Here is a 7,288-nt window from a genome sequence, read left to right as displayed (position 1 = left end):
TCTTTGAGGAATCACCATACTGTCTTCCACAATGGTTGAACTAATTTACATTCCACTAACAGTGTAAAAGTGTTCCTATATCTCAACAGCCTCATCAGCAGGTAGTTTTATTTAACAATTTTTTGAGAAACCTTCATACTATTATCCAAAATGGCCATAGTAGTTTGTATTTCCACCACAAGTATACAAGGGTTATCTTTTATCCACATCCTCACTAATACTTGCTATTCATCTTTTCGGTAACAGCTATTCTAAGAGGTGTCAGGTGACATTTCATGGTGGTTTTTATTTGCATCCCCCTGACAATTAGAGATGGTAAGAATTTTGTCATGTATTTGTTGGCCATTTGTATCTCTTCTTCTGGGACACGTCTATTCAGATGTTCACCTATTTAAAAAAAAAATTCAACTTTTATTTTAGATTCAGTGAATGCATGTGCAGGGTTTTACATTGGCACATTGTGTGATGCTGAGGCTTGGCGTATGAATGATCTTGTAACCCAGGTAGAAAACATAGTATTTCATGGTGTATATATTTTTCAGGTCTTGGTCCCCACCGTCCCTTCCCCTTCTTGTAGTCCCCAGTATCCGTTGTTCCCATCTTTACATCCATGTGTAATCAGTGCTTTGTTCTTACTTATAACTAAGAACATATGGTATTTGGTTTTTTCTTCCTGCATTATTTTAGAATAACGTCCTCTAGCTGCATCCGTGTTGGTGCAAAGGACATAATTTTTTTAATGGTTGCATAGTATTCCATGGTGTACATATACTACATTTTCTCTATCCAATGTCTTTGCTATTGCAAATAATGCTATAATAAATATATGAGTGCACATGTCTTTATGGTAGAACAATTTATTTTCTTTTGGATACAAGGGTCAGTCCCCATGGCTGCAGTCAAGGGCTAGCGTTGAGTGCCTGCAGCTTTTCCAGGCTCAGGGTGCAAGCTGTCAGTGGATCTATCATTCTGGGGTCTGGAGGATGGTGGCTGTCTTCTCAGAGCTCCACTAGGCAGTGCCCCAGTGGGGACTCTGTGGGGGCTCCTACCCCATATTCTCCCTCTGCACTGCTGTAGTAGACATTTGGCTTTTTCATACATCTTTTGAAATCCAGGTGAAGGTTTCTGATATGGTTTGGCTCTGTGTCGCCACCCAAATCTCACCTCAAATTGTACTCCCACAATTCCCACATGTTGTGGGGGGACCCAGTGGGAAATAATTGAATCATGGGGGCAGTTTCTCCCATACTGTTCTCGTGGTAGTGAATAAGTCTTACGAGTTCTGATGGTTTGATAAGGCGAAACCAGTTTTGCTTGGCTCTCATTCTCTCACTTGCCTGCTGTGATGTACGACATGCCTTTTGCCTTATGCCTCCTCCCAGCCACGTGGAACTGTAAGTCCAATTAAGCTTCTTTCTTTTGTAAATTGCCCAGTCTCGGGTATGTCTTTATCAGCAGCGCACTCCTGTACTTTGTGCAACTGCAGGTTTAATATCCCATGGAAATTGCCAAGGCTTATGGCTTGCACCCTCAAAGCAGTGACCCAAACTATGTCTGGGGCCTTTTTAGCCGTGGCTGGAGCTGGAGGGGTTGGGAGGTAGAATGCTGTGAGCACTGTCCTGCGCTTGCCAGGGGTGGTGCAGCCCTAGGCCCAGCCCACAAAACCAGTCTTCCCTTATAGGCCTCCAGACCTTTGAAGGGAGGGGCTGCCACCAGCCAAGGTCTCTGAAATGCCTTTCAGGCTCTTTCTTCATTGTCTTCTATTAGCATCTGCTTTCCTTTTAGTTATGCAAATGTCTTCAGCCTGCTTGAATTTCAGAGGATACCAATGGCCTTAAAAGTACCATATGATGCCTAACACTTCCTGACTTCATTTCTGCAATATATTTTATTTTTTTACATCATCATGAATATTGAAACTTTTTATATCTATTCACTTTCCATTTGTTTTCAAGTCCAGTTTACTTCCAAATAATTTTAGAATATAGAGTCTCCATAAGACTCTAGTTTGTCTGGTTTCTTGCTGTACCCCATGACTGCGAATGTTTTCTAGTACATATAATACACTCAAAAGTACTTATGAGGCCGAATGCAGTGGCCCACACCTGTAATCCCAGCACCTTAGGAGGCCAAGGTGGGTGGATCACGAGGTCAGGAGATCGAGACCCCCCTGGCTAACACGGGTGAAACCCCATCTCTACTAAAAAAAAAATACAAAAAAATAGCCAGACGTGGTGTCGGGAGCCTGTAGTCCCAGCTCCTCGGGAGGCTGAGGCAGGAGAATGGCGTGAACCTGGGAGGCAGAGCTTGCAGAGAGCCGAGATCGCACCACTGCGCTCTAGCCTGGGCAACAGAGCAAGACTCCATCTCAAAAAAAAAAAAAAAAAAGTACTTATGAATGAAAAAAGGAATGAATCTTTCTATTTTTCCTTCAAAATAGCCTTAACTCTTTGGTTTCCAAGTTTATGTGGGGTTTTTAGTAGTTGTCTCAAAAATCCAATCAAATTGACCCGGGTGTGTCTCCAGAATGAAGTTTTGATGAGGTTCAGTGTCTGTGCAGTCAGGGCATGTCTCTTGGAATGTAGTGCTGATTAGGTTTATTAATTGTTTTTTCCTATATAAGGGGAAGCTAATCAGAGGTTGTATTTTCCCAGAGAAGGAGCATCAGAAGAGTTTAAGACCTTGGGGGAAGAGAGTCTTGCTGCTTGCTTGTGGGACTTGCCTTGGAAGGTAGATAAGTTCACAGCATCCTCCAATTTTTTATTTTTGGTGAGTTCTCCGAGCACTGAGATGTGAACTGGCCTCATTCCCTTACAATGATACTGTTACCAGTAGAAGAGATTCGAGTTACTGGCAGCATATCTGCATGGGTCCGTAAGCAACTTCAGTCCTTGCCTCCTCAGAAGAAAGAATTCGACTGAGGGGCATACAGCGGAAAAAGAGACTAAGTTTCAGAGCAGGAGTGGAAGTTTATTTCAAAAGGCTTTAGAACAGAAAGGAAAGGAAAATTCTCTTGGAAGAGACCCAAGTGGATGACTGAAGGTCCAAGAGAGAAAAGAGAAGGGCCTTTAACCTTGATCCTGGGATGGGCTTGCCTCTTTCCCATGATTCTACCTTTAGGGAGAGTTTCCGGCATGCACAGTGCTTTCCTTACCCTTTGGAATTGAGCATGCACGGTGTGTTTAGGGAGTTAGATGCGTGTCCATCTGAGGCTTTCTTTCCTTTTCCAGTGGAGTGTGTCCCCGGAAGATTATACTTTGCCATTTTTGTCTCTTAACATGAATGCCCAAGAATTTGCTTCTTCCTGAAGTCTGCATTTTTTTTTTTTTTTTTTTTTTTTTTTTTTTTTGAGACGGAGTCTCGCTCTGTCACCCAGGCTGGAGTGCTGTGGCCGGATCTCAGCTCACTGCAAGCTCCGCCTCCCGGGTTCACGCCATTCTCCTGTCTCAGCCTCCTGAGTAGCTGGGACTACAGGCGCCCGCCATCTCACCCGGCTAGTTTTTTTGTATTTTTTAGTAGAGACAGGGTTTCACCGTGTTAGCCAGGATGGTCTCGATCTCCTGACCTCGTGATCCACCCGTCTCGGCCTCCCAAAGTGCTGGGATTACAGGCTTGAGCCACCGCTCCCGGCCTGAAGTCTGCATTTAACTAATATTTTTGATGTTGACAGGTGTAGACCATCATGAAATGGCCTGTCTCTGGCGCTGCCTAATTATCGTTTTTAGAGAGGCAAAGTGATCATTAACAGGCCATCACCTGACATTTCTAGTGGGTAGGGGAAGAGCCCTCTCCTGCCCTGCTCCTGCTCTTCTACCTGTAACAAGACAAGCCTTGAATATCATTAGACATGTGTCCCATCAAGGCAGCATCTCATTAGTAAATTTTACTGTGTGAATTGTTACTTCACATTCTCATATTCTGTGTTCACTATTTGTGTGCCTTTTCCATTTTTGTTTTGACCATATCTCATTATTTTAACTGCCTTCTCCAAGATTCTAGATCTGCATTGACCAATAGAGTAATTACTAGTCACATGTGGCTATAAACTGTAAATTAATTATAATTAAATAACTAAATGGCATATCCTTAGTAGTAATAGCCAAATTTGTGGCCAAACTAGAAATTCTGTAACTACATATGTGTGGTAGTTACTGCATTGGAAAATGTAGATACAGAGAATTTCTTTCATCACAGAAAATCATGTTGGGCATGTTGGCTGCCACTTATTATTATTTTATTTTTATTTTTTATTTCTTTGAGACAGAGTTTTGCTCTTGTTGCCCAGGCTGGAGTGCAATGGCATGATCTCAGCTCACCGCAACCTCCGCCTCCCAGGTTCAAGTGATTCTCCTTCCTAAGCTTCCCTAGTAGCTGAGATTACAGGCATGTGCCATCACGCCTGCCTCGTTTTTTTTTTTTTTCTATTTTTAGTAGAGACGGGGTTTCTCCATGTTGGTCAGGCTGGTCTCAAACTCCTGACCTCAGGTGATCCGCCTGCCTCCGCCTCCCAAAGTGTTGGGATTACAAGTATGAGCCACTGTGCCCGGCCTTATTTTTAAATTCTATTTGTGTGCTTTATAGTTAAATTATATTCTGCTTCTCTATATTCATTTTCTTTCACTGATTTTCTCAGGCAATTTTTAAATTTCATTCATTTACCTTCTTGAGGAAAGTACTTAGATCATTTTTTAAAAATAATGTGCAGCAAATAATTTTTCCACAGATATTGTTTTAGCTTTATTGTGTTGGTACTTTTACATACTATATTCAGGCATTATTATTTTTCATAACTTACTTTAAAAATTGTGCCAAGTTTATTTAATAGAGATTTCTCCCTTGATTTTCAGAGGTCAGATTGTGTCTTCCATGGCTGTTATTTTAGTTTAATTTTATTTTATTATATGTGAATATGTTGCATATTCCTTTTTTTAAAATGTGAGATTTTTTCTCTCTCTTGTTATACAAACTTTGTATGCAGTGTTCATTATGCACTTTAAAAATAAATATTTTGTTTCAGGGCATGGTGCTTTCACACATGCAACCTTAGAATAATTTTAAATTCCATTCCACTCTCACCATTCCTGAACTGCTTTGAATATATTGGATGTTGGAAGCCATGAGAGGTTTTGAATTGCAATCCAGTCAAGATAATAGGATTTTCCACTTATAGTGTAATCTGATATATATTCATTTCGGTTTCATACTTTTAAAAAAATCTATTCTCTTTTACTTTGTGGTGATCTTTGCTTTTCTATTTGTGCATTGCTCGAATGTCAGCTGCTGTTTCCCTAGCACCTGAGATGTTACTCAACACTGTATAGTGCTGGTGTTGAGAATTGAGAGAATCTACTAAATAATAGCACTTTTCGAGACCGCAGTTCTGAATTAAAAGGAAGGGAAAGGACAGGCAAAAGAATATAGACATCAGCTATTTGTACTGAAGATCTGTTGGAGAACATGGTTTTGGTGTCCAGGAACTTGAGACCTAATACTGCATTCCTAATACTTCACTAAGGTGTGCCTAAATAGCCCTGAAAGGGCTAGGAAGTCGCAAGTCAGCCTCTTAATTGTTATGGGTGTCCTTAAAATATTAAGGGAATATTGAGGATGCAGAATGTCTCCTTCCTCATGACTTTTTAAGAGATTTGGGCCGGGCGCTGTGGCTCACACCTGTAATCCCAGCACTTTGAGAGGCTGAGGCGGGTGGATCACCTGAGGTCAGGAGTTCCAGACCAGCCTGACCAAAATGGAGAAACCCCGTCTCGACTGAAAATACAAAATTAGCCAAGCGTGGTGGCGCATGCCTGTCATCCCAGCTACTTGGAAGGCTGAGGGAGGAGAATAGCTTGAACCTGGGAGTTGGAGGTTGCACTGAGCTGAGATTTCACCATTGCACTCCAGCCTGGGCAACAAAAGCGAAACTCTGTCAAAAAACAAAAAAGGAGAGAGAGAGAGAGAGATCTGGAGGGAAATACTAAGCTGCACAGGCTCTCATCTTGAAGTCACCAAATACGTAAGTTGTTATTCCTGCTCTGGTGAGAAGTTTGTCAATACATTTTTCCATGAATTAATGAACATTTTAGACCCATAACATAAGTTTTAAAAAATTTATCCTGAAGATTGCTTGTGTATGTATGTGTTTTGAAATATATTTAATCTCTATATCTTGAAATAGTTTTTATAGATTCCACACAATTTTATAGATTCATCACAAAAGTCCTTTAGGAAATAAGTGTGCTTTAATTTTCTTATAATGTTTGTCCTTTTTTGTCCCTGGCACAGTCTGTATATGACCATTTAAATTACTTTTAGTTCATGTTTGGGTTATAATCACACACAAATATTCTCTAAAGTCCAAATCTTATTTTGATATTCAAGGAAGAGTTTACATGGTAATAATATTAAGGGTTACAGCTGGTTTCACTGAAGCTTTGTAGGCATTCTCTAATACCTTATTTTTTTGAAGGAATATCTGTTCTGCTTGAATTATAGACAACATAATACATGTACTGTCAGGTACATTCATGGAACGGACAGGCAGATGGAGTCGTATGTTACTGGAGTCTTGATGAACAGATGTAGGAAATAGTCCAAGGAATAAGAAAAAAGTTGATATTGAAAAGTGCTTGTTGAAGTCTGTATATGTGCATTAAAATGTGGCAGTAAAAATAGACACAGTGAAGTTTGGGAACTGGGGTCTAAATCCTGGAGTCCCCAGAATCATAGAGAACCTTGGTTAGGGGAGGAATTTTGTAAAAAAGCAAGAAGAGGCAGTGACAAGGCAGAATATAATTAAAAGTATTGCTGTGTCATTTTCTAGTTTTGTAATTTTGTCATATTTGTCAAACTCTGTTGATCATTTATTAAACTGGTAAATAAACTATAATCAGCAGGGTTATTATAAGAGTTAAATAAGGAAATTTATGTATATCTGTAAGCACAATGTCACAAGTAATACAAGACAATACAAAAAAAAATACAATGTTTTTATTTTTCCTGGACTTCATGTACAAATGGGTCAGTTAACTTTTTGTTTATGACACATAATTATCATTTGTACATAAAATATATTTAATTATTTTTATATTTTTAGCAGAGAAATAATACATGCATGTTTTCCCCATCTCAAACACATGCGTTCATATAAACATATCCATCTGTATACCTACATATCTATGTATGAATATACACATGGATATCAGTATTTCTCAGCAAATATGTATCATGATAATCAGAGATATTGCAACTAACAAAGACTAATATAAACCATGATTGCAAGAATTTTAGA

Source organism: Macaca nemestrina (assembly GCF_043159975.1).
Source record: "Macaca nemestrina isolate mMacNem1 chromosome 4 unlocalized genomic scaffold, mMacNem.hap1 SUPER_4_unloc_5, whole genome shotgun sequence".
Classification (NCBI taxonomy): domain Eukaryota; kingdom Metazoa; phylum Chordata; class Mammalia; order Primates; family Cercopithecidae; genus Macaca; species Macaca nemestrina.
Note: the sequence above shows the minus strand (reverse complement) of the source record.